This window comes from Onychomys torridus, chromosome 15 (genome assembly GCF_903995425.1).
Source record: "Onychomys torridus chromosome 15, mOncTor1.1, whole genome shotgun sequence".
Taxonomy (NCBI): Eukaryota; Metazoa; Chordata; class Mammalia; order Rodentia; family Cricetidae; genus Onychomys; species Onychomys torridus.
In genome coordinates, this window is record NC_050457.1 from 16,501,224 (window position 1) to 16,519,149 (window position 17,926).

General features: G+C 46.9%; 2 pseudogenes; both read left to right on the forward strand.

Annotated features, from left to right (window-relative positions):
- The first annotated feature begins 228 nt into the window (after positions 1-228).
- Positions 229-504, forward strand: LOC118596039 (annotated as a pseudogene).
- Positions 505-8,832: 8,328 nt separating this feature from the next.
- LOC118596561 lies at positions 8,833-17,582 on the forward strand (annotated as a pseudogene).
- The last annotated feature ends 344 nt before the right edge of the window (positions 17,583-17,926 follow it).

Below are 17,926 nucleotides of genomic sequence, written 5' to 3' on the forward strand. Positions count from 1 at the left end.
GATGAATCTATACCACAATCAAACTGTTCCTGACTTGGTTTTTGTTTCCCGTTGCTGTGATAAAATGGCCTGACAAAAATCAACTTAAGGGAGAAAGTATGTTTGGCTAACAATTCCAGGCTGTAGTCTGTAGCTGCAGAGCTGGGGCTTGAAGCAGTCAGTCACATGATATCCACAGTGGAGAGTAGAGAGTGGTCCTCTTCTGGCTTGGTCTTAGATTCTGGTAACATGGCTAAACGACCCAAGAAGGTGAGGGTCATCAGGAAATATCATAGGACACACTATGGTGACTCCCTCTGGGAAATGGTGAAGAAAGTTGAAATCAGCCAGCACACAAAGTACACTTGCTTCTTCCGTGGAAAGACCCAGATGAAGAGATGCGCCGTTGGCACCTGGCACTGTGGTTCCTGCATGAAAACAGTGGCTGGTGGGGCATAGACCTACAATATTGCTTCTGCCGTCACAATGAAGTCTATCCAGACAGAAGGAATGCAAGACCAGTAGAACCGTGTGCTACTGTTCGAGACTTGCCTAGCCTGCTATAAATGGGTTAATTTACAAAGAGAAAGAGAGGTTAAAGAAAAGAGGAGAGAAGAGGGGAGGGAAGGAGAAGGGAGAAGAGGAGAATAAATTAATGCATGCATACTAGTGCTTAGCATCTCCTGCTCAGGGAATGGTGTCACCCACAGAGGGGGAGTGTTCCCACTAATCAAGATAATCCTTCACAGACATGCCCACAGTCCAAACTAATCTAGACACTCCCTCCTTGAGACTTGCTTCTCAGGTAATTCTGGGCTGTGTCAGGTTGACAATTCAACCATCACAGGCCGTAAGTCCAGTGTCCATATCCTGATTTTCAAATGTGGAATTTGGACACAGGCACACAGGGAGAAGGACACGTGATATCGGAAGCAGGGACCGGAGTTGTGTCGTCCAAGCCAAGGAGCGCTAAGGATGTTGGACTCATCAGAAGCCAGAGCAGAGGAGGAAGGGCATCTCCTGGAGCTTCTGGAGAGAGGATGGTCTCTTGGGCATTCTGATTTCTGCATTCTAACTTTTAGAAACGTGAGAGAATAAATTTCTGCCATCGTGTGTGATATTTTAAGCAACTCTAGGAAACTAATGACTATTGAAAGCAGGAAAGGAGGATCTGGGGAGGTGACTTTGTGGGTTTGCTGCCCAAATATGAAGAGGTGAGTTTGGACCCCCAGAATGGAGGGGGGCGGCGTCCACCTGTGGCCCCAGCACTGGCGAGGAGAGAGGGAAGATCACGGGACCTTTACGTCCAGCCAGTCTAGCCAAAGCGGTAACCTTCAAGGTCAGGCAGATACCCTGTTTCAGAAAATGATGAGGCAAAGACACCCCAATGTCAGCCTCTATGAATGCAAACACACACACACACACACACACACACACACACACACACACACACAATTTTAAAAAGAAAGTAGAAAGAGGAAATGTTCGTGCTCCTTACTCGCCTTCCTTGGTGTATTTTATTCATAACAATCATCATTTTAAATGTTAGGCCATTCTGTATCCTTTGTGGAGACTCTCATTCATACAAATCAGGGCTTGGAGTATGACAGACAGACACTGAACAAACACTGAGTGAGGGGACAGATGGAACCTTTTTCTGTCCTTTAGCATGACTTGAGTAGGTGTGGGGGACATTAACATGCTCACTTGCTCACTGTCAACTTTCTCCCCCTTGGTTTGATCATGACGAGGTGCCAGAAGGAAATTGAGCAAATTCTCTGCTTCAGACTCTCCATCCCCATCAACAGAGCAGGAATTTCTCATCTAGATCATATGATTTGGGGTATGAATTTAGGATGGATTTGTGGTTATCAGAGAAAAAGGAATCAAATGGCATGGGGACCCCCAGGCTAGCCATTAGAACTGCATTGCTAAACTGTCTTGGTACTATTCTGAGCTCTTACATCTGAAGATAAAGTTGAAACCATTTTATTTTCAAAGTGAATTTATTGAGGCCTGGGCTTTTAACTATTCAGCTGGACATCCTGTTCTGACTCAGTCAGGTGAGGGGATGCGTTTATTTTTGCCTTTGTCTCTGCATGGTTTCCCCACCACCCCTCACTTTTCCAACGGCATTGGGATGTTCCTGGGGGAATGAAGAAAATGATTTGAAAGGGGAACACATTTGTGGTCTGACTTCAACGATTTCCAGCAGTCCCTGCCTGACAGCATGTGTTCCTAGCAGCAGTGACTTTGCAGAATGGTGTGCAAGGGAGCACTGAGCAGTGGTCTCGGAAAAAAAAGCCTGTGTATATTGACAAGGAAAGAGTGAACAAGGTGGCTGTTTAAAGAGTGTCCCACTTCATAGGGACACCCCACAGCTTGGAGTCAGTCTGTATTCTAGCTGTGTGGATACCTGAACAGAAGCCATCCACGAGAGTGGTCCGGGTAGAGTGGGCCCCAGGGCTAATGAAGAACATTTTCCCTGCTAGTGACTGTATTTCAACAATATGCTATTCTGTTTTATTTTTATCATAATTGTCACTCTACATTATTTGAAGCACCCCATTAAATCAGTGTGTCAAAGACCTAGAAGCAGTGATGGGTCCTCTGGAAACCCTGCTTGACCTTACACTGCCCCACACTGACTCCTTAAGTGGTTTCACAGGATATAAATAAAAGGACTCACCGCATGAACCACTAAGTTAATAGCTTAGTGCTTGCCTGGTCACAGAAAAGCATCTTTTTTCTCATATTTTCTTATTAATTTAGTGAAATGATTCCATTTCTCTCAGTACTACAGAGAGGTGGATTCTAATGTCCTGTCCATTTAACAGATAAGAAAATAAGCTTTGGAAACTTTTGCTTGGTATTAATACCCACAGAGTTATTTGTACTGCAGACCCAGAGCCCTCTGGAAATGGATGAAGCCCACATCAACACCTTTCCCTTCTTCTTCCTCCTCAGGCAGGAGGAAGCTCCTCCAAAATCAAGCCAATAAGATTTCCTTTCCTGGAAGTTGAACATGGGATTAACCGGCATGCAGTTGCAGCTGTTAATATGTAGGTGCTGAAGGCAAGAGGCCGACATCTCTCGCCAGTAGCATGGCCCAATGTGGGCTAGAGACCGGTTAGCCAGTCAGTTAAAAAGACAGAGAGACAGGAAGAACCCCCCCAAACCGCCTTTATACTCTGCTCTTGACAACTTTCATCCCTTTCTCAGCTGTGATCTCAGACTGGGGTACCATGAGACAACCACTTACTTTAATCTAGCTTGAGGTTGGTTGCACTTAGTGGAAATCAGAGTCCCAGAAAATGACAGACCCCGAGATGAAGGTCAAACAGCCAATACCAGCCCTGCCCTGCCTCAGATCCCATCTATAGGGGGTCCGGAGAAGGGCTCCATTCACAAACGCTGTCACCAAGCCTCTGAGCTGGCTAGGCTTCCACAAGTGTGGTAGTGATGGGGGATGGGGAAGGGATGGAGAGACCAACCCGCTACAGTGATGCTGTAGCAGCAGGGACACTGGGGGAGGGGGCAGATGTGCTGTTCAAATCCAGCTTCTCTGTAAACACTTCACAGATGTGGATGGAGCTGGGAAGAACACCTTCATTTCACGTAAACAGTGGCACTGCTTCACCTCTCCCTAATCGAGGGCTCCTGGAGAGGTGTTTGTTGGTATTTATTAATAATTATCTACAACACATCCCTGGGAATGTCTCAGGCAGCTTGCTAGGGAGACGCAGGTGTAAAGTGGAAACCTGAAAGGAAGAAAGGGGGTGTAAGACTTGAGAGAGTCACTCAATGGAAACCGGAAAAGTACGGTAGTGGGCAAGTGCTTTATGCACCAGGCTCATGAGTCACTGAGATCCTGTTCTGGGCTCCTCTGGGCTCCCCAGGCCTTGTGATATGGGTGCAAAGAATTCTGATAAGACACATGGAGCACAGTATGTTGATGGAAGATGGAGTTCATTACAGAAAAAATTGGGGCATACTCACAGAGTGACGGTGGGCAAGGGCTAAGGGAACCACCACAGGGAAAACACTCTCACAGAGTGACAGGGGGCATCACATCGGCCAGGGATGATGCAGGGGACAATGCTCTCACCAGGTGAGAGAGGACAATATCCAGAGAGACTGTTTTGCCAACCTGTACTTCTTAAAGTTTGGGGAAACAGACTGTCTCTTCCCAAGTGATGGTATCATGTCTCAGTGACTGAGAAGCCTTCCCCAGAACCAGCCCCCACCCTGTTCAGATTAACTCTAAAAGGGGCAGGCCACGGCATGTTCTGGCAATTGTCACACCTCCTCCTGCTATGTAGCCATAAGGTTTCAGGCTCCTGGAGTCAGGCTTAGACAGGAATCAGTGAATGACCTTCCGGGCAGTTCAAGATGTCTCTCTCCTCTCAGGGATTTACTATTTAATCTATGTCTCTGGGTATCTCTCTGTGTGCTGGAATGTGTATGCAGGGGTCCGTGGAGGTCAGAAGAGGGTGTCGGATTCCCCAGAGATGGAGCTACAGGCAATTGTGCACGGCCTGGTACACTCTGGAAAAACAACGAGTACCCTTAGCCCCTGAGCCATCCAGTCTGAAAGTCTTAATTGGAAAATTCTAGAAACAAACAGTTCTTAATTTTGAATGGTACACCTTCTGAGAAGTGTGATGGAATCTCTCTCATTATAGTATTACATTATTACAAGTGTTCTATTTTATCATTAATTATGTTTATTGCCTTTATGCTGAATTTATAGTTTTAACTTGACCATATGTATGTATAGGAGGAAACAGTATAGGTAGAGTTTAGTACTATCCACGGCTTCAGGCACCCACTGGGGGTTTGGAATGCATCTCCTTGGATGAAAGGGATTACTGTCAACCTAATTCTGTGCCCCTCCTCGTATCCTCCGCCTCTCCCTAATCTCCGTGTCTTTTCTTTTCTTTTTTTTTTTCTCTTTTTATTTTTTGTTTTTTTGAGACATAGTTTCCCTGTGTAGTTTTGGTACTTGTCCTGGATTTCAATCTGTAGACCAGACTGGCCCCGAACTCACAGAGATCTGCCTGGCTCTGCTTCCCGAGTGCTGGGATTAAAGGTGTAGCCACCACCGCCCGGCTCCAATCTCTACTTCTAAACCAGGTTATACGGCTTGCTAATGGAGTATCCATCCCCAAAGGTGAGACCAGCCATTGGACTGAAAGAGTGTGTATGTCTTCTTTCTTGCCCTCTTGCTTTTCAGTAGTCACTATGAGAACAGCCTGAGCTAGCCTGCCACAGCCCGCCACAGGAAGAAAGATGGACAAGACATCGAAGCTGGGTGAATTCAGTTAAAGCCATCTGAGCAGGCACAGCTGAGGCCAGAAGATCTGCCCATCTGAGCCCAGCCCAAATGACCTAGACAGGCTTGACTCTGAGCAAAGTAATGCCTGAACAACGCCTATTGTGTCTACTGAGGTTTCGTGATTGCTTGTGATGGCAGCTATTACTGTGACAGCAGATGTCTGACTCATCTGATAAAGGATACATGTTTTGGTGTTTTTTAAGCTGTTTTATGAGCATTTAGGTAGCCCTCAAAGGAAATCGGATGTAAAAACTATTATCTCTAGAAACATGGCCTCATCATCATTGCCCTACTGATGTGCTTGCAATACAACATGCCTAGCCCTGTGCAGTTAAAGCCTATCTACTTCCTTGGAGCCCAGTCTTCTTTAAAGCTCTTTCTCAAGGAATGTCAAGTGGCTAGGCACAGCAAAGATCCCAGGCAGGCTGAGTGGGCATGTAAAGGCTTTACCTGCTGGAGGGCTCTAGCCCGTTGACAAGTGGAATTCTAAGTCAGAGGTTTGTCAGATCCAAATGAGCACGTTTTAAAAAAGGGAATCTGTATGTGTGAGACCTATGTAGAGTTGTACGCTTTTAATCTTCCCAAGTGACAAGTTATTTACAAACCAACCCCCTAACTTTACCTTTATCCTCACAGGATGTGCTCCACAATGAAGTTTCATGAACTATATCATTCTCACAATGAGCAATCTTGCACCATCATCCATAGGCACCAATGGAGCAATCGACGAATTGATCTATAAGTAACACTGTTCTTTTTCTCTCTTCACTGTACTTGTGGGAACCTCCAGTGTGACCTTCCCTCTTTGCTAGCTGCATCTTCTGCAGGATTAACATGGAAAGTTCTATAATTGCATGAGCTCCTGGAAGAGCCCTTGTACAATATGATTTCTTGCCCATAAGAAGGCTGGTAACTCTGTGGCAGTGGGTGCGATAGGTTGTAGCTGGAAATTTCCTGGTCCTGCCTGGCACACAGTCAGGACAAATTTCTCTCACTTGCCAGTCCCACAGCCGCTCAGACCCAAGTAAACACACAGAGGCTCATGTTATTTACAAACTGTATGGCTCAGGCTTCTTGCTAGCTAGATTTTAGATATTAAATTAACCCATTTTTATGAATCTATACCTTGTCATGTGGCTCGTGGCTTACCAGTATCTTTACATGTTGCTTCTCATGGTGGTGGCTGGCAGCATCTCCTGACTCAGCCTTCCACTTCCCAGAATTCTCCTCTCTCTTTGTCCCACCTATACTGCCTGCCTGGCTGGCCAATCAGCACTTTATTTATTAACCAATCAGAGCAACAATAGGTAAAGGGAGATATGGAAGCCACTCCCCATCAGGAATTTGAGCTGCACTGGTCCTAGGTGCTTGAAACCTCAGACAGCCAACACATTGATTTTTCTCCCCAGTCTACATCTGTCCATCTCCCCTTTCTTCCTGTTCTTGCTAGCACTTCCTGCCCTTGCAAGTGATTGGCAGAGCAGTGCCCCCACCAAGTATGTTTAAGAAATTAATGAACCCTGCACCACCTTGGTCCTTGCCTTTCACATTTGGATTTTAAAGCACCCAAACCCATGTAAAGGCAAGGATAAGCCAAAATTGCTTCTCCGAGCTGCAAAGCAGGCAACTTCTATTCATTAGCTCTATGCTTCTGCTAAGTTTGTAGAGCTTTGTCATAATTCTCAGATGGTTACTGCACACACAAAATAATTGAACCTCTGAAGGGATTAGCTCAGCTTTAGTTCTGATTAGCAAAGGGCAGAGTAGAGCTGGAACAGCTCCTGGTTGAGATCTTGGGGACTAGATTAAGGGTCTCTCAAGTATTTGCAGGTGTTGAAACGTGAACAATTCAGTCACTTAAATGTAAGGAAACTGCTAAATCCACCCTCCCACACATGCACACACGTGCACACACATGCACACACATGCACACACACGCACACACGTGCACACACTGCAGGAATGAAGCTGGGAAAGGCTCACAAGGAAGCCACAGGGGTCCTTGAGTCTGCTGGGTGTGTGGAAAGTGATACCAGCTCTTGGGTTCTGGCATAAAGTAGCTGGGGGCTGATGCCAATCAGAAAAAGGCCACCTCCCCATTCCAGCACTGCCGATGGCTGATTTAGGAACCACACTGAGGAGGATTCAATCATGAGGAACATCTATTTTCTTTCTTCCTTCCCTCGCCCCCATTTTTAGGTCAGAGTTATCATCAGACATTTACTTTGTTTAAAAGTGGAAACAGTTTCAGGTTTTTTTTTCTTCTAACAAGTAACCTGGAATTAAGCATTTGTAATTGGCAGTCTTCCCACCCCTACTCAGGCCCAGTTTGTCTTTTTTTAAACCCCTACTTTGTTCCTCTGGAGGCCAGGAGGGATGAAACTCAGGTGACTTTTGGTGCATTGCTGAGGCAGGACACGTGTAAGCACAGGCTTGGGCATGGAAGAGCAGAGGTCATGGCTGGCACTCGGGCTGGCACCAGTAGGACAGGGCTGTGTTGCCAGGCAAGGTCAGCAGGGGTCAGCAGAAGCAGGTGCTAAGATGCTTGGGAGGAGACAGGGGTTGGGGGGCATGCCAGCCATCTCTAAGTATGTGCAGACCTTCCTGGAAGTGGAGTAGGGTGAAGAAAGCTTCTCAGAAACATCTTCAGGAAGAGGCTGGGGCAGTCAGTTGATAAACTGTCTAAAGGTGAAAGGAAATACTGGGGCTATCACAGGTCTTTTCAGGAAGTTGGGAGGGCGGTGTTCTTTGCCTGAGCAGAGGATGAAGAACCACTGGTACCATCAGAAGTTGAGGCTGAAGGTTGCTGCTGCTGTTAGGACTCACTCTTCGGCCCCCAGAGCTGCTTGTCCACTCTTGTTAGACACTGAGCTGAGGGATTCAAGTCATCCAGGTCATTATCAGGCTTGAGGTGCCCTGGCCTGAAGTTACATGATGGTGGGTTGAGAGCAGAGTCCCTGGAACGGCTACAAATGCAGGGCTGGGATGCACTGGGAGGGGATTAAGTCTGTGCCACTTGAAAATACACTGTTACAAGGGACAGACTAGTGAATTCAATTCATATGCCAAAGGCCAGACTTCAAGGACCTGGGGGCTTATCTCCTTTCTGCACCAGGGGGCATTACTTGGTCGCTGTGGTATTGGAACTGGCACACTGTTGTGGGGTATTTGCACACTGTGTGAACACATATTGCTGTGCTTAGTTTAGTAAAAAGCTGAGTGGCCCATAGCCAATCAAGAGGTACAGTTGGGGCTTCCGGGCAGGGAAGAGAGGAAGTAGGAGATGAATCCAGGTGTGTGAGAGAGACACAGAAGGAGTTGGACACACAAAATGGGATAGAGGTAAAAGACACATGATAAAACATAGATTAATAAAAATATGGGTTAATTTAAGTTATATGAGCTAGTTAAAAACAAGCCTAAGCTAAGGCCAAGCCTTCGTAATTAATAAGAAGTGTCCATGTGGTTATTTGGGAGCTGGCTGGTGGGACAGAGAAAGACTCATTAGAGCACACATGGCTGATGATGTCATGACCTTCAACTTTCCCACTCTCCAAGGGGCCCGCTGTGCCCTCAGGGCTCTCAGAAGTAGGATGGGAGGGCCAGGTGAGGAGGGAAGAAGGGATGCTGAAGCATGTACTCAGGAGATGACACCTAAGAAATTAAGGCTTCAATCCGGTCAGCCAGCTCGGTGTGCCTGCCCTCAGCAGGTGTAGAGTGCACCACGCTGGAAGGCAGGCTTGGTCCCTACCTGAAATCACACTTAGCAAAAGCGCAGACAACTGGGAGGCAATGATAACACAGAACAGCACACAGGAACATACTCTGCCAACCATGTTGGGAATGCCTCCCTCTCCCTTGCCTGTGTCAGCACTGATGGGCAGGATTTGAAAACTCTTCATCAATGTGATGTAAATAAATGATAGGAGGAATCCATGTCAACATGGAGGTGACTGTTACATGTAGTAGAATATTATTTTAAGGTGTGTTATTTTTGTTTATGTTGCAGAGAGAATTATACAGGGAGAATGTGGAAGGAGAAAAGAAGAGATTGAGGAGCGAGGAGATGGAGAAGGAGCCAGAGAAGTGGAGGACATCAGGGGCTAGCCACCCAGCTACTCAACCAGCAAGCTATGGAGTAAGAGTAAGATTTATGGAAGTAAGAGAACAGGAAAAGTCCAGAGGCAAAAGTTAGATGGGGAAAATTTAAGATAAAGAAAGCTGACTAGAAACTAAGCCAAGCTAAGACTGGCATTTGTGGTGGTATTGTGTTCCTTGAAATATTGTGCACACTAATAAACTTATCTGGGGTCAGAGAACAGAACAGCCACAATATTAAACATAGAGGGTAGGCAGTGGTAGCACACACCTTTAATCCTAGCATTCCAGAGGCATCGATCTACCTGGATCTGTGTGTTCAAGGATACAGCCAAGCTTGGTGACTCATCTTTAATGCCAGAAAGTGAGCCTTTAATTCCAGGGAGTGATGGCAAAAAGCAGAAAGGTATATAAGGCGTGAAGACCAGAAACTAGAAGCTTCTAGCTGGTTAAGCTTTCAGGCTTTGGAGCAGCAGTTCAGCTGAGATTCATTCTGAATGAGGACTCAGAGGTTTCCAGTCTGAGGAAACAGGATCAGTTGAGGAATTGGCAAGGTGAGGTGGCTGTGGCTTGTTCTAATCTTCTAGCATTCACCCCAATACCTGGCTCCAGGTTTGTTCTTCTTATTAAGAACTTTTAAGATTCATGCTACAGGCATTCGTAAGTAATAATAAGCTTCCGTATGTGATTTATTTGGGAGCTGTGTGGCAGCCCTCCCAAAAGACTGAAAAACAACAGCAACCCCACGCCTGGGTCCGGAGCTGGATGACAGGTACAGCATGGATCTGTACGGCAGAGCACATGGGAGGGCAGGCGCTGGGGTGTGTGAGGAAAGAGGCTGAAGGAGCATGTGATGGTCTTACAACACTTGAGAAGAAAGCTGGTCCTCACGCTACACGTGAATCACTGTGGACCATTAGCCTCTGAGGGCAAAAGCAATGCTTTCTGTCATCTCTTAGTATATAGGGTAATGGGAGTACCCATATCCACTGTCTCTCATTATTTTAGTAAAAGGACCCAGTTTAGGCTGGGCACTGGTGGACACTGTGTCCCAACCTCCTTGGCAGCTGGGGGCAGCCATGTGGTTCAGCTCTGCCAGCTGTGGGAGAAAGTGATATGTACAATTTCTACCCACATCCTGGCTGGGGCAGCTGCTCACCTTCTGCAGCCCCCTTTCCTCCTTCCTGTGGTGGAGGACAGAGGAAACACAGACCACAGGTACAGTGAGGCTAAGCCAGCTCCCATCAGGAAAGCCAGGCCAAGAACAGAGCAATAGGGAAAAGAGAACCCGGGTCCCTACATGTCTTCATCCCTGGACAACTCTCCCTGCAGACACAATTGCAGAAGGAATAGAACCTGCCATGTTTGGACCAGTGTTTGGGGGTCTCTCTCTTTTTTTTTTTTTTTTGAGCTGAGGATTGAACCCAGGGCCTTGCACTCTACCACTGAGCTAAATCCCCAACCCGGGGAGGGGGGTCTCTTTGTGACAGCTCCTTAACTTCTACCCTCTTTTATACTAGCACCCAATATAGTCACCACTATTATTCCACAGGAGGAAAGGTCTGTAAATGGCTTGGGAAATAAATGAAGACTTCTCAAAGGAGAGAGACGAAAGGCAGTGATTCAGCTATATCTAAGCAATTGGTCATTGTCAAACTCAATGGCAGGAAGAGAAATGGGAAAAGGTGACTTCAGACCTGGTGGGAGCCTGCTGGGGTGGGGTGGCTATAGGGGATGGCACATCTTAAATGGGGGCCCCACGGGGCTGTCTATTAGTTCTTATTTGGCTTTTTCGTCAGTCCTAATTTGGACGCAGGGGAAAATTCAGCCAAGTTGCTAGTGATTAGTCAGCTGTTAGTCAAGACTTGGGCATATGGGAGCGTTAATGTTGAACCTCCTGGGTTGTCACCAAGGATTGCAATCTGGCTCTTTGCAAGGTTAGCTCTGCAGAGCCCGCTACATTCCTAGACTCCCATTGTAGGTAAAAGGGTGGTGTCCTGGGCAGGTCACTGCAGGCCGTGGGTCAGAGGTCTTTTTAGGTGTGTGGTTTTGCCCAGTTGTGGAAATCCATGGCTAATGAGCACAGCTCAATCACGGGGAACACAGCACTGATGGGGCAGGGGTGGCAGGAGACATGTCTAAAGGCAATCTTAGCAGCACAGAGCCGTGGAAGAAAAAGGGTTCCAGGCACCTTGATGGAGACAGAGAATGCACAATGGCAGAGTAGAGGCCACCAGGGCCAGGGAGCAGGAGTGCTGTGACCCAGGCTGACAGGTGGCAGGACTTCAGTGATGCTCACTGCTAAAGACCAGGATTTGGTCTGATCTTTGCCTGAAACAAAGTGACTAGTGGGCTCAGTGCTCTCCATCCCACGGAGTGTGAGGAGACAGTGTTCTCAGCCACCTTCCCCAGAAGCCCAGCAAGCCACAAAGAGCACCTTGTCTTTGACAGGGCAGCAGTCAACAAAAAGGCTTGCTTTCTTAGTGTGAAGGCACTTGTGTGTAGGACCAAATGCAGAGAGGCTGCTGATTGTCCACAGATGTCTGAGCAGCACCCAACTGGCAGGCCCTAGCTCCCTTTTAAATCTGGTTTCCATTCCAGTGGCGTGTTGGACCAGAGACCTTCATGAAATGGAGGGCATGGAGCTGAGAGCTGGCACTGGGCTGCCTTGCTGATTGGGTAACACCTCTCCTGGTCATTAGTGGCAGACACTCCAGCTCCTGGGCCTTCTTTTCCAACAACGTTGACTGTCCATCTCAGCTGGAGACAAGCTTTGTTCTCTTGGTACTTCCTCACCTCTAGCCCTGCAGGACCTTCATTCCAAGGCTCTCCTCAGGCTCTAAGATGTAATGAGTCTTTCTCTGTCCCACCAGCTCCCAAATAATGACACAGAGACTTCTTATTTATGAAAGCTTGGACTTTAGCTTAGGCTTGTCTCAACTAGGTGTTTTTTTTTTTTGTGTGTGTGTTTTTTTTTTTTTTTAGACAGGGTTTCTCTGTAGCTTTGGAGGCTGTCCTGGAACTCACTTTGTAGACCAGGCTGGCCTCGAACTCACAGAGATCCACCTGCCTCTGCTTCCCAAGTGCTGGGATTACAGGTGTGCTCCACCACCGCCTGGCCTCAACTAGCTCTTATAGCTAGATTAGCCCATATTTTTAATGTATGTGCTGCCACATGGCATAACCTCTCTTCCATCTTGCACCTCCTGTCTCCTCTCCATGTCTGGCTAATGACTCCTCCTTTCTTCTTCACAGAGTTCCCACTGTCTCTACAACTCCCGTCTATACCTCCTTCCTAGCTATTGGCCATTCCACTTTTTATTAAAGTAATCACAACAATTTATCTTGACACAGTGTACAAATATCCCACAACACCAAGAACGTTGGGCAATCTCAACAGAATCTGAGCTTTTCATATCCAGGGCAAGCCAGGAAAGGAGCTGACAGCAAGCTCTTGAATTTCCCAAATGTAACATTTCCAAAAGGGAACACATGGTTCTTTCCCTGAATCTCGCCCTCTCCCCTCGGCCGCTCCCCACACACATCACCACTTACTCAAGCAGATCAGGACCTCAACCATTCTTGATTCTTTGTTCCTTCACTTTATTTTAGAAGTCCTGTTGGATTTCCTGTCCATATTTTTTTTAAAAAATGGCAGAGTTACTGGTTCCCATCCGCACCATCACCATTTCTTGCTCTAGTTCACATCACCCACACATTCCCTCCTCTATGATGCCGTTTTTCTCTGAGACAAGGTCTCACTATGTGGGCTTGGTTGAACTGGACCTCACAGCGTCCATCTGCCCCTGCCTTCTAAGTGCTAAGAGTAAAAGCTTGCATCACCACACATGCCAGAGAACAAGATTCTTAGTTTTTTATTCAGCATGCAGTGTCAACGTCTCACCCCTCCATCACAGAGACCATCTCCTTCTGCCCATCTACTGCCCCACCCCCTCCATCACAGAGGCAGTCTCCCTCTGCCCCTCCCTCCATCACAGAGGCCATCTCCCTCTGCCCCCTCCCTCCATCACGGAGGCCATCTCCCTCTGCCCCCTCCCTCCATCATAATGTCCATCTCCCTCTGCCCCACCCCCTCCATCATAATGTCCATCTCCCTCTGCCCACCCCCTCCATCATAATGTCCATCTCCCTCTGCCCACCCCCTCCATCACAATGTCCATCCCCCTCTGCCCCATCCATGATGGTTTTCTCAACAAGTCAACCCCTTTACCTCTCAGGTTCTTTCCTGGTCTGAAATTTTTTTTTTACCTTTCCTGCAACTGGTTTTTAATCTTTTAATGTTTCATCTTAAATATTCTTTCCTCACAAATGTCCCTGATGACTGTATTCAAATGTCACCCCCTTGTCTCTTCCTCTTCAGAGTGTTTCTTCTACCCATTACAGGCTTCATAGTTGCTTAATTATTTTGATTATTATTCATAAGCAACTGTAAGAACTTACTCAATGTTATATTTTTAGTGCTTGGCACAGAGTAAATTCTAGAAATACTTATTAAGTTGATAACTATGTGGATGGATAGAACTTGGGGAATGTCATCGTAGGACCAGACCAAATGCTTCAAAAGGTTAGCTAGGTCAATTAAGCTAGACTTTAGTCCACAAACTCAGAAAAATGTCAGTTCATTGGGTCAATTTGATATTCATGGAATGCCCACAACATGGCCGTACATCTGTGAGACAGACATGGAGTTTGCAGGAAAGAGTAATGGCAGGAAGTGAGTCATCAGTTGAGGACAGGGTAATATTGAGACAGGAGAGGTGGCAGACCTGTTGGGGCTCATCAGAAGAACGGCAGGATGTAGTCGGGGCATTTGGGAGCAGGCTGCCCACCTGAGCATGGTGGGGTGCCATTTCTCCCCTCTTCTGAGTTCGAGACTGGAGAGGAGCTACGACCTCTTCAGTGCCTGCTGTTAACCTGACATCATTCTAGGCTTTGCATAGGAGATACCTACCGGGTGGGTATCATTATCACCTCAGGGCAAATGGGCAAACCGTCCAGTAAGTACTATACCGCTAAACCAGTGTTGGAGGACTGACTCCCTGGGATGGCCTGGCGGGGAGAATTAAGTGTGTGAGTGCTATTGCCTACGCCTGGGAGAAAGGACAGCAGCTTCAGCTGACAGAGGAGTTAAGAAGGAGAACTCTGAGACAGTGGCTTCAGCTGATACCACAGGAGCTGGGAGCGGGCATCGGAGTTGTTCTTAATCGAGGCTAGACTTTGCAGATTAAGGTGCGGCCCGCCATAGCAAGGCCATTATGTTGGTGGGACCTTGAGGCAGCTGATCACATTGCATCCACTGTCAGGAGGTAGAGAGCGATGAAGGGTAATACTTTGCTTGCTTCCTCTTTTTCATTTGTTCTGGCAGTTAAAGTCAATCTTTCCACCTCAATTAACCTAGTCTAGAAAATCCATCATAGACAGGCTCGGAGATTTGTCTCCAAGGTGACTTGAGCTCCTGTCATCCCCATCAATATAAACCATCATAATGATGTCCTTAGTCTTGGCCTCTCTTGGGTTCTTCAGAATCCTAATTGTGTTTAGCATCTTCACTTAATAGTTCCCCAGATAAACTCCCGATTCCCTGTCCCTTCTTGCAACCATTTCCCAGGACAGCCTTAAATGGTACCCTCCTCTCAGTTACTCAAGCTGACTCCTTTGGAGCCATTATTCACTTTCTCCAGTCTCTGTTTACTCCAGGAGGATATTCTTCAAGGTCTCATAGCAGCCACCATGTCACTGAAGCCATGGCAGATGGCTAATTACCCTTCAGGGCCGCCATCAGCTACCTCCTACCACTGTCTGGCCACTATTCCCTCTAAAGGTGGCCTCCTGGTCCTGACCGCTCCACCTGTCCTCTGCCTTTGGAGTCTTGCATGGAGTCCTTCTGCATAGCTGTACATTTCATTGCTTCACCTCCTTCTGGTCTTTGCTCACCAAGGCATCCCTGAACATACCAACCATTCTATCCCTAATGCCCACCACCTACAAATATACTGTATTCAAATAACTTCTCATTTATGGTTGAGCTCCTCCCCAGCCCCACACGAAAGGCATAAACTTCACAAAAGTGAAGACTTTTTTTTTTTTTTCCAATTTGTTCACTACTGTTCCTCAGATTCTAGAACAGTGCCTGGCATACTGTGTTAGCAAGGTAGTCAAAAGGATGTTCAGAAGCAGCCTCTGACTCATCCCCAAACTTGGTCCTTGTCACCATCCCGCAGTCCTCCTTTCTCATGGAATCAACTCCTTCAAGGAAGATGTAAAGGCAGTGAGAGGCCACGGCAAATGCCGCCTCTGCACGAGGTCTCATGACATGGCTGGCTGGGCCTTTCTGTTAGACAGGCTTCTGACTAGGCTCTGCTGCTGGGCCAAGATCATTTCATAGGGTGCGGGATGGCTGGCCTCCAGCCACACAGTGACTGGAAAGTGGCGGTGTCAGGGCTGCTGAGTCAGGCGTGACTTTCTGTGATTGTGAGACTTCTTGTAGTTGTTTTAAGATTCACTGCTGAGGCAGAGAAACCTGAGCCCCCACACTTACATAACAGCCATCCTTCCAACAAACAGGGCCTGCTTCTCTGCCTCAGCTACTCAGTTTGAAGGAACTTGGGGATAAAAGAGTTTGAGTACATTTAATTGAATGAGAATAAAATATATGTGGACCCTCTGTTATTTTTGAGGTGCTTTTTGTGGTTGGGTTTTGTTGCTGTTGTTATTGTTATTATTGTTGTTTTAACCTAGAGCCAGAGCCATGTAGAGCAAAAGAAAGGACTCTGATCTTGGAATTACAAACCCCAAACCATGCTACCCTTGACCTCTCACTACTAGGTAGTATTACAGCTTTGAGGTAGTTATTCATTCTGTCTACATTTCATTTCCAGCTGCATAGTGAGGAATGTTAGGACCAGCTACTGCAGGTGAGCTGGTGGGCTCCGGATTGAATTTCAGCCTCATACTGTGTGTCTGGACCTCCATGGAGTTTAAAAATGGAATCCTAGTAAGTATAGATGGGATTTGAGGTCTCCATTTTTCTGTACTCTACACCAGTCTCTATTGTGTTCTCCTGGCACCTTCTGTGTCCTCTGCCTGGTCTCTCTTTTTTCTTTTTCTTTCTTTTTTTTTTTTTTTTTTTTTTTTTTTTTTTTTTTTGTTTTGTTTTTCAAGACAGGGTTTCCCTGTGTAGTTTTGGTGCCTGTCCTGGATCTTGCTCTGTAGACCAGGCTGGCTTCGAACTCACAGAGATCCGCCTGGCTCTGCCTCCCAAGTGCTGGGATTAAAGGCGTGCGCCACCACCATCCAGCCTCTGCCTGGTCTCTACAGCTGCCCAGTTTCCTTTCCAGGGATAATAGTTGTGAATCTTCACTGTCAACTTGACAGTTTAAAATCACCTAGGAGGTGAGGTCAAGGGTCACCTGGTTTGGGGTTTGTGACGCCAACACTGGGTTCCCTTTCTTTTGCCCTATGCTGCCTCTGGCTCTAGATTAAAACAGCAGCCAACCTTGGCTGGGTCTGAGAAAGGCCTTGTACAAAAGAAAACACTCAGCCGCAAACAAGAAGAAGAAGAAAAAGGAGAAGGTCCTTGCTAGTGTCACAAAACCAGTCAGTGCTGACAAGAATGGTGGTATTGGGTGGTTGAGCTTTGAAAAATGCCGAGGTATTATCCTACCAAAGATGTACCTCAGAAGCTGCTGGGCCATGGCAAGAAGCCCTTCAGTCAACATATGAGAAGGCTGCAGCTGTGTGTCAGCATCACTCCTGGGACCCTCCTGATCATCCTCACCGGGCACCACAGGGACAAGAGAATGGTTTTCCTGAAGCAGCTGGCCAGCGGCTTGCTCCTTGTGACTGGACCTCTTGCCCTCAGAGTTTAGAATTGCCACCTCTACAAAAGTTGAGATCAGCAAGGGTAAAATCCCCAAGCACCTGACTGACGTCAGGAAGAAGCAGCTAGGCCAGCCTGGGCACCAGGAGGGAGATCTTCCACACAGAGAAGGAGAAATACAAGATTACAGAGCAGCGCAAGGCTGATCAGAAAACTGTGGACTCGCAGATTTTGCCAAAGACCAAAGCTGTTCCTCAGCTCCAGGGGTACCTGCGATCTCCGTTCTTTCTGAAGAATGGGGTGTATCCTCACAAACTGGTTTTCTAAGTTGCTAACAACCTAATTAAACAGCTTCATATGTTAAAATTTTTTTTAAAAGAAACTGCGTAGATCCCTGGTACATAATGTGATGTTCTGAACTATGAGACCATTTTGGAATGCTGAATCAAACTAAAACACACGTCCCCTCCCATAGTTACCACTGTGAGATGATAACAAGGGAGGATGGTAGCGATGCTTAAAATCTACTCAGCAGTTTTCAAGTATGTCATTTTAGTCACTGTGGTGTGCAAGAGGCCCTTGGACTTACCCCCTCACCACATGTTTGTGTTCTGTGAGTGTATTTTTATAGTCAATTAAGTAGCTATCGATGATATAGATCTTGAGATGGC